Source organism: Ascaphus truei, assembly GCF_040206685.1.
Source record: "Ascaphus truei isolate aAscTru1 chromosome 3 unlocalized genomic scaffold, aAscTru1.hap1 SUPER_3_unloc_12, whole genome shotgun sequence".
NCBI lineage: Eukaryota > Metazoa > Chordata > Amphibia > Anura > Ascaphidae > Ascaphus > Ascaphus truei.
In genome coordinates, this window is record NW_027453824.1 from 240,003 (window position 1) to 256,959 (window position 16,957).

The window sequence follows — 16,957 nt, forward strand, 5'->3', positions numbered from 1 at the left end:
TACCCCCACACACACTGTGCCCATAATATACCCCCACACACACTGTGCCCATAATATACCCCCCCACACACTGTGCCCATAATATACCCCCCCCACACACACTGTGCCCATAATATACCCCCACACTGTGCCCATAATATACCCCCACACAGTGCCCATAATATACCCCCACACACTGTGCCCATAATATGCCACCACACACACTGTGCCCATAATATACCCACACACACTGTGCCCATAATATACCCCCACACACTGTGCCCATAATATACCCCCACACTGTGCCCATAATATGCCCCGCCACACTGTGCCCATAATATGCCCCCACACACTGTGCCCATAATATACCCCCCACACACACTGTGCCCATAATATACCCCCACACACTGTGCCCATAATATACCCACACACACTGTGCCCATAATATGCCCCCACACACACTGTGCCCATAATATACCCCCCCACACACTGTGCCCATAAAATACCCCCACACACACTGTGCCCATAATATACCCCCCCACACACTGTGCCCATAATATACCCACACACTGTGCCCATAATATATATCTCCACACACTGTGCCCATAATATGCCCCCACACACACTGTGCCCATAATATATACCCACGCACTGTGCCCATAATATATATCTCCACACACTGTGCCCATAATATGCCCCCACACACACTGTGCCCAGAATATACCCCCCCACACACTGTGTCCATATTATACCCACACACTGTGCCCATAATATACCCCCACACACTGTGCCCATAATATACCCCCACACACTGTGCCCATAATATACCCCCACACACACTGTGCCCAGAATATACCCCCACACACTGTGCCCATAATATACCCCCACACACTGTGCCCATAATATGCCCCCACACACACTGTGCCCAGAATATACCCCCCCACACACTGTGTCCATATTATACCCCCACACACTGTGCCCATAATATACCCCCACACACACTGTGCCCATAATATGCCCCCCACACACTGTGCCCATAATATACCCCCCCACACACTGTGCCCATAATATACCCCCACACACACTGTGCCCAGAATATACCCACACACTGTGCTCTGTATTAGATCACGAGTACACACACACACACACACCTCTGTATTAGATCACGAGTACTGTATATACACACACATACTGTGCTCTGTATTAGATCACATGACTATATACAGACACACCTCTGTATTACACACTGATCTCTGTATTACATCACATGACTATATACAGATACACCTTTGTATTACACAGATCTCTGTATTACACACACATCTGTATTAGATCACCTGACTATATACAGACACCTCTGTATTACACACATCTCTGTATTAGATCACGTGACTATATACAGATACACACCTCTGTATTACACACATCTCTGTATTCCACAAACATCTCTGTATTAGATCACGTGACTATATACAGACACACATCTCTGTATTCCACAATTATCTCTGTATTACATCACGTGACTATATACAGACACATCTCTGTATTACACACATCTCTGTATTCCACAATTATCTCTGTATTAGATCACGTGACTATATACAGACACACATCTCTGTATTCCACAATTATCTCTGTATTAGATCACGTGACTATATACAGACACACATCTCTGTATTCCACAATTATCTCTGTATTAGATCACGTGACTATATACAGACACATCTCTGTATTCCAATTATCTCTGTATTAGATCACGTGACTATATACAGACACACATCTCTGTATTCCACAATTATCTCTGTATTACATCACGTGACTATATACAGACACATCTCTGTATTACACACATCTCTGTATTCCACAATTATCTCTGTATTAGATCACGTGACTATATACAGACACACATCTCTGTATTCCACAATTATCTCTGTATTAGATCACGTGACTATATACAGACACACATCTCTGTATTCCACAATTATCTCTGTATTAGATCACGTGACTATATACAGACACATCTCTGTATTACACACCCTGATCTCTGTATTACGCACATATCTCTGTATTAGATCACGTGACTATATACAGACATTAGAGATGACAGGACCCCGCCCCCCTCAGGCCCCGCCCCTCCTCCTCGGGGGTCTTCGCACATTACTTCTGCTATCCTCCCTCAGTAACAGCTCCCCGCGGCCTGTGATTGGCTGATGTTTCCATAACCGGCGCGCGCGCGGACTCTGGTTGGTCAGACATGGCCAGCGCGCGCTGGGGTGGGATGCGCGTGCCCGCCCGGGGGAGGGAGGCCGCGGGAGCGCGCGGGGGCAGCTGGAGAGTGGGGGAGGGGCTCAGACTGTTCTAGAAGGTCCCCCCCGGGTAGGCAGGGCGCGGGTGTGCGGCTGGCGGCCCGGTGACCCGCCCCACGCCTCAGGGAGTGTCAGGGAGCGGGCCGGGGCGGCGGGCGGCCGCTTTGAGTGACAGCTTACCTGGGTGCCAATCTTCGTCACACTGACAAGCGGCTGCAGCAATCGGGACCCGCAGGGGCGCCTGCGTCATCACGCAGCACGCCGTTCATCAATATGCACTGGGAGGGCGGGGCTACGTGCGCACGTACAGCCGGCCTGCTCATGAATAATTACACAGAGCTGCTGTGGTAGGGCCGGAGTGTGGGCGGGGCTCATTAACATGTATAAGGGCGCCAATACAGACCACGCCCACAGTCATGTCCATTTACTCTGTGTGTGTGTGTGTGTGTGTGTGTGTGTGTGTGTGTGTGTGTGTGTGTGTGTGTGTGTGTGTGTGTGTGTGTGTGTGTGTGTGTGTGTGTGTGTGTGTGTGTGTGTGTGTGTGTGTGTGTGTGTGTGTGTGTGTGTGTGTGTGTGTGTGTGTGTGTGTGTGTGTGTGTGTGTGTGTGTGTGTGTGTGTGATACATTGCATGCACAGTTACAGATAATATATATTATAGGCGTATGTTACAGGTAATATATATTATAGGCGTGTGTAACAGTTACAGATAATAATAAGTGTAGCCCCGAGGTAAAATTTCACTTGCTGGCCCCCCTCCGCGAGTGCCGTGTGGTAGCGGGTGCCGCCGGAGGCTGCGCCGGACCCGCCGGCACTTCGCGAGGGTGGGGGCCAGTGCAGGGAGCAGAGCGTTGCTCTGAGGCGCAGGCCGGTTGCCGGGGACGCGATCGGGCCGTCGCTAAGGCCGCGATCGCGTTGCCACCGGCTCGGCGGCTGAAGGAGAGGGCGCCGCCATTGCGCGTTAGTTCGCGCATGCGCAGTAGGCAGCCAGCGCAGGGAAGGCCCCAGGGAGATCGCGCGAGAGTAGGACGGGAGGAAAGGATTGAGGCGGCCATTAGGGGTTCGCGCATGCGCAGGGCAAGTGCGCACGCGGCCCCAATGCTTAGACAGCCCCCTGGGAACTACAATTCCCAGGAGGCATAGGGAGACAGAGGTCAGGTGCTCCATTGCGGCCAATAGGGCTGGAGGAAGCTCAGCCCGGGAATATAGATACATTTCCCGGGCTTTGCACACGTCAGTCAGGAAGAGGCAGAGGAAGGAGTAGGAAGGGTGTAGGGAGCGAGTGGCTCCTGCACCAGGTAAGGGTTCTCCTTAGGTCCCCAGGCAGGCCCCAATCCCCGGTAAGGGCAGGGGGTAACTGAAGAGGGACGGCCCTAGATAAGGAGGTCACCCTTAGGTGTGAGAGGTGCAGGTTTGGCAGTGCCACAGCGGGTAGTGCTGTGCGCACTGGCAAATAGGCACAGAGTGCAAGCAGTGGGTTATTGCTGCGGGTATCCAGGTGGCTGTGTATGATTGCCAGCTGTGTGTGTGTGTCGCTGCATGTGCTGGGCGCAGTGTGTGCAGCGTGTGTGAATGTCTGCAGGCTGACGGTGAGAGCTGTGTGTCTGCTGCAGGCTGTTAGTATCTAGGAGTAGCGAGTAGCTAGTGGTTAGGGAGGATTAGGGACGTGGGTAGCTAGGGGAGTGGGGCAGGTTATTACTCCGCAGGCCCTAGGAGATTTCCCCAAGCCACCCCAAGTTACGGTTCATCAGGGACAGGCCCTAGGTTAGGGTTCCTGTCACTTTAGGGTTAGTTAGGGATAGATAGGGATAGCGGCGGTTGCTGTTCCCGTGATGCGGTTGGTGTTGCCGTGATTCGGTTGTGTTCCCGTGAAGCGGTGGGACCCTCGTTGGGGTTCCTGGAGAAGCACCTGGATAGGATCAGACGGATGCATCGCACGTCTGACCCTTTGTGAAGATCGTTGCAGGCCCGAGCACTACATTTGGAGGCGCTGCTGAGAGATCAGACCTGGGGTGCCCTGTATGTTTTTTTTCTAAATTGTGTCCTATTTTTGTTCCACCATGTGGGTGCTCTCAAAGCAGGAGGTCTACGCATGGGCCTTGAAAGTGAACGTGACTCCTAACCGCGTGGTTGCCGTGGGGGCAGTCCCGGCTGGCGTGCCCTTGTTAGATGTCCAGGCGCAGGTTCGGAAGCTCCCTGGACTGGCGGGTACGTGGGTCAGAGGGCGAAGGTATGATGACACCTACCAATGGAGTACTGTCCTGATATATGAAGGCCAGACCCTAAGCGAGGAAGATGGCCCTAAATTCTTAAATCTGCCCGGGGGTCCCACCGATGGGTGCCCCTTTATCTACCCTGACTTGGCAGTATCTGCCTGCACCGAGAGCCTTATAGACATTGACAGTGAGCCCCACCTAAAATGGCGACTCCCGCCAAATCACCGTGGCACGTGTGCGGCTGACTGCCAGCATGCACAGAAAAATGTTGCAAACCTCTGCCCAGGACTGGCGGGAAAACCAGAGCCCCGCCCCCACACTGTGAGTGACTCAGTACCGAGCTCGCAACATTCCCCAAAAGACTGTGCTGCTCCTCCTCTAGAGTCCACCAGGGGGAGGGAGTGTCGTGAGCAGAAATCAGCCATTTCTGTTCCCCCTAAGGAAAGCAAGGGATGCCGAGAAAAGCACCCTTGGCTGTATAGAATCGTATGGGCCCCCCATTTAGTCTTGCCAATGGTGGTGTGCCCGTGTGCGTTAAGAGACTGGAAGGTGACGGGTGGCTGGACGGACGGGTCCCCTGAGTTAACCGTCGCCCTCACGATGACAGTGGTAGACGGGGAAGAATGCCTGCACGGCCGTCTGAATGAATGTGAGTGTCCCGTTGGTGAACTGACCAGAGGGCCCGAGTGTCCTGACTGTGCGGCGCAGTTCCTGCAACCCAAACTGCCGCAGCCTACCGAGCTGCCAGTGGGGGAGGACACTGTAGCAGAAATGGATTGTTCTTCCCCTGAGAAGGAAGAGCAGGAACCTCTGATGGCGGAACCTGCGGAGAAAGATGCGCCTGATGATGCTACCAAGGTGGGTGAAGCCGCTACTAATTCTTCCACTTCAGCGATGGAGGTGGTGGAGGGGCCGTGGGCCCAAATGGACTTTCCAGACGCTGAGCCGGAGCCGCTGAAGGCGGAGCTCCAGATGTCGGAACCCCAGATGTCGGTTCCAGACCCGGTTCCCGAGCAGGAACCACCGAGACCAGAACCACCGTTCCCGGAAGGCCAGGGTAAGGTGTTTGTACCCCCGCCCATGTGTGTTGATTTCAGCGACCAACCGAGCGTGGTGATGCGCCTGCCGGCGGACCACTCCAGTGAGGTCACCGAGCCAACCACCTCCACTGATGCAGACCCTGATATGGGCCCGTGTGCCCTGCAACGGCCAGTCCGGCCTTCCACCGAGGTACCAGCGGTCCCAGGCTTGGGATCAGTACCTGCCGACAACGATAGGGGTAAGTTGACTGCCCCAGGGGTGTCGGGTGTGAGCTCCCCGGTGATCATGGAGCCTGGTGACTCCAAAGGTAGGGTCACCCGGGCGATGGGCTCACCCCGTCATCGCGTCCTGGTGGAGGTGTCTTCCCCAGAAGATTTCTGCAGATCATGGAACGAATCCGACCTCATCAAGGTATCCGGTGTAACGGACTGGAGCGACACTTACTCCTGTGCGAGGAGTCTCCAAGCGGGCCTACCCGAAGAAGTTGTGCTGTCCACAGAAGGTGTCACCGTTAAAGGGATGGTTGGAGTGGACAAAGACTGTGTTGAGACCGCTCTGGTAGTTGTGGCCTCTCCCAGGTGCGCGATGGAGCGCTATGTTCGCCATGTGGTGGACCGAGGCAAGAGACTGAACCTCCCTGTCTCCCGTGAGACGAAACTGGAGGGTCCGGCAAGGGTCAATATCCCGGACCCCTTACTATTTTTTCTGCGAGGGGGAGAAGGTGGGTTGGTACAAGGGACTGAAATTGAGTTCCAAAAGACTCACAGGAGTCACGGTGGGATACCCTCACCCAATCAGTTAGGGGCACTCCACTCTGAGACTCAGCTGGCCTCGGGTATCCATGGGATGATGTTGGGTACAAATGGGGAATTGCTTGTGTGTGATGTATCGGTTACAATGCATTTTCCATTATATAATCCTCTGTTGCATGGTTGCTACCCAAGCGAGGTCGTTGGGATTCTGCGAGGGGGAGAATGTAGCCCTGAGTTAAAATTTCACTTTCTGGCCCCCCTCCGCGAGTGCCGTGTGGTAGCGGGTGCCGCCGGAGGCTGCGACAGACCCGCCGGCACTTCGCGAGGGTGGGGGCCAGTGCAGGGAGCAGAGCGTTGCTCTGAGGCGCAGGCCGGTTGCCGGGGACGCGATCGGGCCGTCGCTAAGGCCGCGATCGCGTTGCCACCGGCTCGGCGGCTGAAGGAGAGGGCACCGCCATTGCGCGTTAGTTCGCGCATGCGCAGTAGGCAGCCAGCGCAGGGAAGGCCCCAGGGAGATCGCGCGAGAGTAGGACAGGGGAGGAAAGGATTGAGGCGGCCATTAGGGGTTCGCGCATGCGCAGGGCAAGTGCGCACGCGGCCCCAATGCTTAGACAGCCTCCTGGGAACTACAACTCCCAGGAGGCATAGGGAGACAGAGGTCAGCTGCTCCATTGCGGCCAATAGGGCTGGAGGAAGCTCAGCCCGGGAATATAGATACATTTCCCGGGCTTTGCACACGTCAGTCAGGAAGAGGCAGAGGAAGGAGTAGGAAGGGTGTAGGGAGCGAGTGGCTCCTGCACCAGGTAAGGGTTCTCCTTAGGTCCCCAGGCAGGCCCCATTCCCCGGTAAGGGCAGGGGGTAACTGAAGAGGGACGGCCCTAGCTAGGGAGGTCACCCTTAGGTGTGAGAGGTGCAGGTTTGGCAGTGCCACAGCGGGTAGTGCTGTGCGCACTGGCAAATAGGCACAGAGTGCAAGCAGTGGGTTATTGCTGCGGGTATCCAGGTGGCTGTGTATGATTGCCAGCTGTGTGTGTGTCGCTGTATGTGCTGGGCGCAGTGTGTGCAGCGTGTGTGAAGTCTGCAGGCTGACGGTGAGAGCTGTGTGTCTGCTGCAGGCTGTTAGTATCTAGGAGTAGCGAGTAGCTAGTGGTTAGGGAGGATTAGGGACGTGGGTAGCTAGGGGAGTGGGGCAGGTTATTACTCCGCAGGCCCTAGGAGATTTCCCCAAGCCACCCCAAGTTACGGTTCATCAGGGACAGGCCCTAGGTTAGGGTTCCTGTCACTTTAGGGTTAGTTAGGGATAGACAGGGATAGCGGCGGTTGCTGTTCCCGTGATGCGGTTGGTGTTGCCGTGATTCGGTTGTGTTCCCGTGAAGCGGTGGGACCCTCGTTGGGGTTCCTGGAGAAGCACCTGAATAGGATCAGACGGATGCATCGCACGTCTGACCCTTTGAGAAGAGTGTTGCAGGCCCGAGCATCGGAGTGCTCGGAAGGTACCTCTATATTATATGTGCACCAACAGGCCTATTAGTTCATAGTGACTGTGCAGTCACCCACTACCTCCGTAGGAGTACGGGACATTGGGTGTGGGGGATTACAGGACACTGGGTGGGAACACCAGACATTGGGCTGAGGTGATACGGTTAAGGTGATAAGGTTATGATGTTATGTAATGTGTTATATGTGTGTTAGTAAAGTGTTAGTTATTGTTTCCATCGCATACGTGTGTTATTGTATTTCTTACCCAGGGCTATCTTTCATAACGGGGATCCTGGGTAAGTGGAGGCGCTGCACCAGGTAAATGGTAAGGGTTTCCCCAGGCTCCCAGCTAGCGGAGGCTCAGATCTCCAGGAGCCACAGGTGTTATACAGTTACCAGTAGTCCCTTAGAAGAGGTGTGCCGCAAGGAAAGGGACCGGTTAGACCACAGGGGCCAATGTGAGATTGGGTGGGTCAGGCCGGTTCACAAAAAGGGCTACATTTGGAGGCGCTGCTGAGAGATCAGACCTGGGGTGCCCTGTATGTTTTTTTTCTAAATTGTGTCCTATTTTTGTTCCACCATGTGGGTGCTCTCAAAGCAGGAGGTCTACGCATGGGCCTTGAAAGTGAACGTGACTCCTAACCGCGTGGTTGCCGTGGGGGCAGTCCCGGCTGGCGTGCCCTTGTTAGATGTCCAGGCGCAGGTTCGGAAGCTCCCTGGACTGGCGGGTACGTGGGTCAGAGGGCGAAGGTATGATGACACCTACCAATGGAGTACTGTCCTGATATATGTAGGCCAGACCCTAAGCGAGGAAGATGGCCCTAAATTCTTAAATCTGCCCGGGGGTCCCACCGATGGGTGCCCCTTTATCTACCCTGACTTGGCAGTATCTGCCTGCACCGAGAGCCTTATAGACATTGACAGTGAGCCCCACATAAAATGGCGACTCCCGCCAAATTACCGTGGCACGTGTGCGGCTGACTGCCAGCATGCACAGAAAAATGTTGCAAACCTCTGCCCAGGACTGGCGGGAAAACCAGAGCCCCGCCCCCACACTGTGAGTGACACAGTACCGAGCTCGCAACATTCCCCAAAAGACTGTGCTGCTCCTCCTCTAGAGTCCACCAGGGGGAGGGAGTGTCGTGAGCAGAAATCAGCCATTTCTGTTCCCCCTAAGGAAAGCAAGGGATGCCGAGAAAAGCACCCTTGGCTGTATAGAATCGTATGGGCCCCCCATTTAGTCTTGCCAATGGTGGTGTGCCCGTGTGCGTTAAGAGACTGGAAGGTGACGGGTGGCTGGACGGACGGGTCCCCTGAGTTAACCGTCGCCCTCACGATGACAGTGGTAGACGGGGAAGAATGCCTGCACGGCCGTCTGAATGAATGTGAGTGTCCCGTTGGTGAACTGACCAGAGGGCCCGAGTGTCCTGACTGTGCGGCGCAGTTCCTGCAACCCAAACTGCCGCAGCCTACCAAGCTGCCAGTGGGGGAGGACACTGTAGCAGAAATGGATTGTTCTTCCCCTGAGAAGGAAGAGCAGGAACCTCTGATGGCGGAACCTGCGGAGAAAGATGCGCCTGATGATGCTACCAAGGTGGGTGAAGCCGCTACTAATTCTTCACTTCAGCGATGGAGGTGGTGGAGGGGCCGTGGGCCCAAATGGACTTTCCAGACGCTGAGCCGGAGCCGCTGAAGGCGGAGCTCCAGATGTCGGAACCCCAGATGTCGGTTCCAGACCCGGTTCCCGAGCAGGAACCACCGAGACCAGAACCACCGTTCCCGGAAGGCCAGGGTAAGGTGTTTGTACCCCCGCCCATGTGTGTTGATTTCAGCGACCAACCGAGCGTGGTGATGCGCCTGCCGGCGGACCACTCCAGTGAGGTCACCGAGCCAACCACCTCCACTGATGCAGACCCTGATATGGGCCCGTGTGCCCTGCAACGGCCAGTCCGGCCTTCCACCGAGGTACCAGCGGTCCCAGGCTTGGGATCAGTACCTGCCGACAACGATAGGGGTAAGTTGACTGCCCCAGGGGTGTCGGGTGTGAGCTCCCCGGTGATCATGGAGCCTGGTGACTCCAAAGGTAGGGTCACCCGGGCGATGGGCTCACCCCGTCATCGCGTCCTGGTGGAGGTGTCTTCCCCAGAAGATTTCTGCAGATCATGGAACGAATCCGACCTCATCAAGGTATCCGGTGTAACGGACTGGAGCAACACTTACTCCTGTGCGAGGAGTCTCCAAGCGGGCCTACCCGAAGAAGTTGTGCTGTCCACAGAAGGTGTCACCGTTAAAGGGATGGTTGGAGTGGACAAAGACTGTGTTGAGACCGCTCTGGTAGTTGTGGCCTCTCCCAGGTGCGCGATGGAGCGCTATGTTCGCCATGTGGTGGACCGAGGCAAGAGACTGAACCTCCCTGTCTCCCGTGAGACGAAACTGGAGGGTCCGGCAAGGGTCAATATCCCGGACCCCTTACTATTTTTTCTGCGAGGGGGAGAAGGTGGGTTGGTACAAGGGACTGAAATTGAGTTCCAAAAGACTCACAGGAGTCACGGTGGGATACCCTCACCCAATCAGTTAGGGGCACTCCACTCTGAGACTCAGCTGGCCTCGGGTATCCATGGGATGATGTTGGGTACAAATGGGGAATTGCTTGTGTGTGATGTATCGGTTACAATGCATTTTCCATTATATAATCCTCTGTTGCATGGTTGCTACCCAAGCGAGATCGTTGGGATTCTGCGAGGGGGAGAATGTAGCCCTGAGGTAAAATTTCACTTTCTGGCCCCCCTCCGCGAGTGCCGTGTGGTAGCGGGTGCCGCCGGAGGCTGCGACAGACCCGCCGGCACTTCGCGAGGGTGGGGCGCAGGCCGGTTGCCGGGGACGCGATCGGGCCGTCGCTAAGGCCGCGATCGCGTTGCCACCGGCTCGGCGGCAGAAGGAGAGGGCACCGCCATTGCGCGTTAGTGCGCGCATGCGCAGTAGGCAGCCAGCGCAGGGAAGGCCCCAGGGAGATCGCGCGAGAGTAGGACAGGGGAGGAAAGGATTGAGGCGGCCATTAGGGGTTCGCGCATGCGCAGGGCAAGTGCGCACGCGGCCCCAATGCTTAGACAGCCTCCTGGGAACTACAACTCCCAGGAGGCATAGGGAGACAGAGGTCAGCTGCTCCATTGCGGCCAATAGGGCTGGAGGAAGCTCAGCCCTGGAATATAGATACATTTCCCGGGCTTTGCACACGTCAGTCAGGAAGAGGCAGAGGAAGGAGTAGGAAGGGTGTAGGGAGCGAGTGGCTCCTGCACCAGGTAAGGGTTCTCCTTAGGTCCCCAGGCAGGCCCCAATCCCCGGTAAGGGCAGGGGGTAACTGAAGAGGGACGGCCCTAGATAAGGAGGTCACCCTTAGGTGTGAGAGGTGCAGGTTTGGCAGTGCCACAGCGGGTAGTGCTGTGTGCACTGGCAAATAGGCACAGAGTGCAAGCAGTGGGTTATTGCTGCGGGTATCCAGGTGGCTGTGTATGATTGCCAGCTGTGTGTGTGTGTTGCTGCATGTGCTGGGCGCAGTGTGTGCAGCGTGTGTGAATGTCTGCAGGCTGACGGTGAGAGCTGTGTGTCTGCTGCAGGCTGTTAGTATCTAGGAGTAGCGAGTAGTTAGTGGTTAGGGAGGATTAGGGACGTGGGTAGCTAGGGGAGTGGGGCAGGTTATTACTCCGCAGGCCCTAGGAGATTTCCCCAAGCCACCCCAAGTTACGGTTCATCAGGGACAGGCCCTAGGTTAGGGTTCCTGTCACTTTAGGGTTAGTTAGGGATAGACAGGGATAGCGGCGGTTGCTGTTCCCGTGATGCGGTTGGTGTTGCCGTGATTCGGTTGTGTTCCCGTGAAGCGGTGGGACCCTCGTTGGGGTTCCTGGAGAAGCACCTGAATAGGATCAGACGGATGCATCGCACGTCTGACCCTTTGAGAAGAGTGTTGCAGGCCCGAGCATCGGAGTGCTCGGAAGGTACCTCTATATTATATGTGCACCAACAGGCCTATTAGTTCATAGTGACTGTGCAGTCACCCACTACCTCCGTAGGAGTACGGGACATTGGGTGTGGGGGATTACAGGACACTGGGTGGGAACACCAGACATTGGGCTGAGGTGATACGGTTAAGGTGATAAGGTTATGATGTTATGTAATGTGTTATATGTGTGTTAGTAAAGTGTTAGTTATTGTTTCCATCGCATACGTGTGTTATTGTATTTCTTACCCAGGGCTATCTTTCATAACGGGGATCCTGGGTAAGTGGAGGCGCTGCACCAGGTAAATGGTAAGGGTTTCCCCAGGCTCCCAGCTAGCGGAGGCTCAGATCTCCAGGAGCCACAGGTGTTATACAGTTACCAGTAGTCCCTTAGAAGAGGTGTGCCGCAAGGAAAGGGACCGGTTAGACCACAGGGGCCAATGTGAGATTGGGTGGGTCAGGCCGGTTCACAAAAAGGGCTACATATATTATAGGCGTGTGTAACAGTTACAGATAATATATATTATAGGCGTATGTAACAGTTACAGATAATATATATTATAGGCGCATGTAACAGTTACAGGTAATATATATTATGGGCGTATGTAACAGTTACAGAAAATATATATTATAGGCGTATGTTACAGATAATATATATTATGGGCGTATGTAACAGTTACAGGTAATATATATTATAGGCGTATGTTACAGATAATATATATTATAGGCGTATGTAACAGTTACAGGTAATATATATTATGGGCGTATGTAACAGTTACAGGTAATATATATTATAGGCGTATGTTACAGATAATATATATTATAGGCGTATGTAACAGTTACAGGTAATATATATTATGGGCGTGTGTGACAGTTACAGAAAATATATATTATAGGCGTATGTAACAGTTACAGATAATATATATTATAGGCGTATGTTACAGATAATATATATTATGGGCGTATGTAACAGTTACAGGTAATATATATTATAGGCGTATGTTACAGATAATATATATTATAGGCGTATGTAACAGTTACAGGTAATATATATTATGGGCGTGTGTAACAGTTACAGATAATATATATTATGGGCGTGTGTAACAGTTACAGATAATATATATTATGGGCGTATGTAACAGTTACAGATAATATATATTATAGGCGTGTGTAACAGTAACAGATAATATATATTATGGGCGTATGTAACAGTTACAGATAATATATATTATAGGCGTGTGTAACAGTTACAGATAATATATATTATGGGCGTGTGTAACAGTTACAGGTAATATATATTATAGGCGTATGTAACAGTTACAGATAATATATATTATAGGCGTATGTTACAGATAATATATATTATAGGCGTGTGTAACAGTTACAGGTAATATATATTATAGGCGTATGTAACAGTTACAGATAATATATATTATGGGCGTATGAAACAGTTACAGACCAGGTTAAAATGTGAGACAGCCTTAGATTTGAAATAACTTAGACATGCAATTAAGCTTCTTCGTATTATGTTTGTTGTTCAAAATGCTTTATTGTAAAGACACCACAATCTAATGTCATGTGTGGTAGTAAAAGTTATAGCACAATTGGAAGTTGAGGTAAAAAATGTGTACATTCCTGACAATTATGGTGGCTGACCTCATGTCCATGGTGGCAATCCGTTTGGACGTAAAGTGAAGTGTGAGCAAACACACGTGCATTGTAACGCTTGTTTATAAACCACATTTGGTGTTCCACTTGGAGCAAAGAGGGACCACCCTCTTCTCCTTCACATTCTCCATACTCTTGGTATTCGGAACAAAGCTCTATCCTGGATCTCATCCTACCTCTCCCATCGTACTTTCAGTGTCTCTTCTGCTAACATCACCTCCCCCTCTATTGATCTCTCTGTGGGGGTACCCCATGGCTCTGTCCTGGGACCTCTTCTCTTTTCTCTGTACACACTCTCTCCAGATGACCTAATAACATCTTTTGGGTTTAAATATCACCTCTATGCTGACACCACACACATATACCTTTCTACCCCCGACCTTACACCTGCTGTACAAACCAAAGTTTCTGAATGTCTCTCTGTGATATCATCCTGGATGTCCCTCCGTCGACTTAAACTCAACATGGCAAAAACAGAGCTCCTCATACTTCCTCCCAAACCTGGCCCTACTACCTCCTTCCACATTACTGTTGGATGTACAACTCATTTGGGGAGCCCACTCTAGAACACGTCACATATAACTGGCCGTGGGAGAAACACTGGGCACGTTCCCAAGTCCTGAATCGTCCTGCTTGCTTGTTCATGTTTCACCTGCAGGCAAAAAGTTATGGGGGCAAAGGGTGACTGTATTTGTCGCACTTTTGTAAACCGTGTGTATTCTACCTTTTGCTTTGGGAGCTCGCAACTTCTACTGAGCAAAGCAGAAGATAAAATAAATTGTAATTTATTCACACAATGAACACACACAGCTTGATTTACAATATAACACAAAAATACACTTACTAATTACGATGTTAAATCTTGAACAGGAAAGATCATAGATGGAACTCTTTACCGCATGATGAATCTTCGATGGATCTCAGATGGAACTTATTACATTTATTTATAAAATATTTTACCAGGAAGTAATACATTGAGAGTTACCTCTCGTTTTCAAGTATGTCCTGGGCACAGAGTTAAGACAAATAATACATGGTTACAAATACAGTTATATAAATGAACAGGGTATACATTATATACAAGACATTGCATGCACAGTTACAGATAATATATATTATGGGCGTATGTAATAGTTAAAGAAAATATATGTTATGGGCGAATGAAACAGTTACAGACCAGATTAAAATGTGAGACAGCCTTAGATTTGAAAGAACTTAAACTGGTGGTGGATGTGAGAGTCTCTGGTAGGTTGTTCCAGTTTTGGATTGCACGGTAAGAGAAGGAGGAACTGCCGGATACTTTGTTGAGCCTTGGGACCATGAACAGTCTTTTGGAGTCTGATCTCAGGTGATAAGTGCTGCATGTGGTAGGGGTGAGGAGCTTGTTCAGGTAGCTGGGTAGCTTGCCCATAAAGAATTTAAAGGCAAGAAAGGAAAGGTGAACTTTGCGCCTAGACTCAAGTGATGACCAATCTAGTTCTTTAAGCATTTCGCAGTGATGTGTGTTGTAGTTGCATTGGAGAACAAAACGACAAATTGAATTGTAGAGGGTGTCAAGTTTTCTAAGGTGGGTTTGAGGTGCCGTGCCATATACTATGTCTCCATAGTCAATGATACATGATGGAACTGTTACCTGAGGGGCTGCACAGATTTTCAAACCCTCCAAATCCCTATCTGTACAGTCTGCAGCCAACCGCTGCGTGGGAACTAAATAATCCACCTATCGTCAGGTTTTGCCAGTCTCTTACAGAACCTGGCAGAGAGCTTCAGTATTGCAACTGAGCATGTACGAACCGCTATCTTCCCCCACTTGTCATGCGAGACCCCCTGCCGGCTCAGCGCCGGAGAGTCTGGACCGAGTAGCCATTTGCCAGGATGGCTTATTGAACTGTTCTTCCTTTTCTCCTCCCTGCTACCAAATGGTTAACACCTCCATATCCTTGCTAACCCATGGTTAACACCTTCATTCTGGATGGTCTTTAAAGCTGATTCTTTGAAGCTCAGGCGGAGTAGCTTCCCCTGCTTCCTATGCAAATGGATTTTTATCCATACTAAATGCCTTCCTCTGAACAGTACTGGAATAAAAATATAAACTTTGGGGATTGTTAAAAACCATTTTCTTTTCCCCTTATACAGAAAACATTGTTACAATAACCCATACCTTTAAAACAGGGTATGATTCTCGCCCCCTTAGCCCTGGTGGGAGACACACAGACGGTCCCCAATACAATTACAGTATTACAGCCCTCACTGGGTCGCAGAGCTGACACTCTACACTTTAACTTGAAACCCCTATAACTCTCTTCGCCTTATACCTGGTGAGAGATGTACGGAACCCCCCATCGGGTTCTGGGGTTTGGGCATATGCCGAGAACCTTTAATGTAATTCAGTTCCCTGCCCGGTTTTACTGTCCTGGTTTGTGCTGAAGCAGGGGATTTGACGGTAAGCTGCAAACTGCTTTCTAGGGAGGAGTTTATCTGGTGGTCTGTGTTCTGTGTTCCTCATATCCTCAGGAGTCTGGGGGGATTCCTGAGTACATGTTTCGGGTAACCCGCAACATTGGCCCCCTGCTACCCCAACACACCCTGACAACATTTTACCATAAAATCATCCCTGAAACTCACGCCCTGCACATCTCCGCTGGTTGGCACTCCTGGAACAGAAAAAACTCACACATATCTTTATTACACATGCAGTTAGATGCAACAATTGGGTTGAAGAGCTGACACTCACAATTCCCCAATATGGCTCAGGGGCACCCAACCGTGCCCAATACCTTTATTAATGGCCTGGGTACCCCTTCACCATCACAGTGACCAAGAGGCGGCTCAAGGTGCTGGCAGGCTGGTCTCCCGCGTGCGGTGCAGTGTTACTGGCTCTGCCAGTGTGCTTGGCCACTGCTTGGGCTGAGGAGCTCTGACAGCCCTATGTATGTGGGAAGCCCTATGTATGTGGGAAGCCCTATGTATGTGGGAAGCCCTATGTATGTGGGAAGCCCTATGTATGTGGGAAGCCCTATGTATGTGGGAAGCCCTATGTATGTGGGAAGCCCTATGTGGGGCTTGTGGAGCACGACTCCCTAAATTGGTTACGGAGGATGCCCGGGGAAACTGAGACCTGGTTAACCTGGAGCCGTGCCCTTCAGGACTTGGACATCGCTTAGGGCAGCGGGCACGGCAGCACAGATTGTCTCTCCCAGCTGGATAACTCCCAGTACCAACGGACCGCAAGGACATCCAGGCTTAGGAAGCCACCTGATGGGGTGACTACCCCCACAGCCTTCTTCTTGAGGGCGGAGATGTGATGGGTGGGGTTGCTGGCATAACAAAACTGAAATGAAGCCCAGCTAGCTACCCCTAAATCCATATAACTTGGCCACCCATGTAAGGTTTTTTTCAACCAAATATATTTAATATCTGGGGGAGAACAGGGTATGTATAATGCACTATGTATGTGAGAATGTACAGGAGCGCCCCACTAATACGGCGGGTTCCGTTCTGAGGACCCGCTGTAAAGCGAAAAT

General features: G+C 51.7%; 1 protein-coding gene across 5 annotated transcripts in view; it reads right to left on the bottom strand.

The window, feature by feature from the left end:
• Positions 1-2,549, bottom strand: part of PKNOX1 (PBX/knotted 1 homeobox 1) — a 236,018-nt gene extending 233,469 nt beyond the window's left edge. For 3 of the 5 annotated variants that reach the window (XR_012790040.1, XM_075580548.1, XM_075580545.1), the window contains exon 1: positions 2,466-2,549. The gene's annotated coding sequence lies outside the window, so the exon portion shown is untranslated. The remainder of the gene's footprint in view (positions 1-2,465) is intronic. The other 2 variants (XM_075580546.1, XM_075580549.1) reach the window with 2 other exon arrangements.
• Between the last annotated feature and the right edge of the window lie 14,408 nt (positions 2,550-16,957).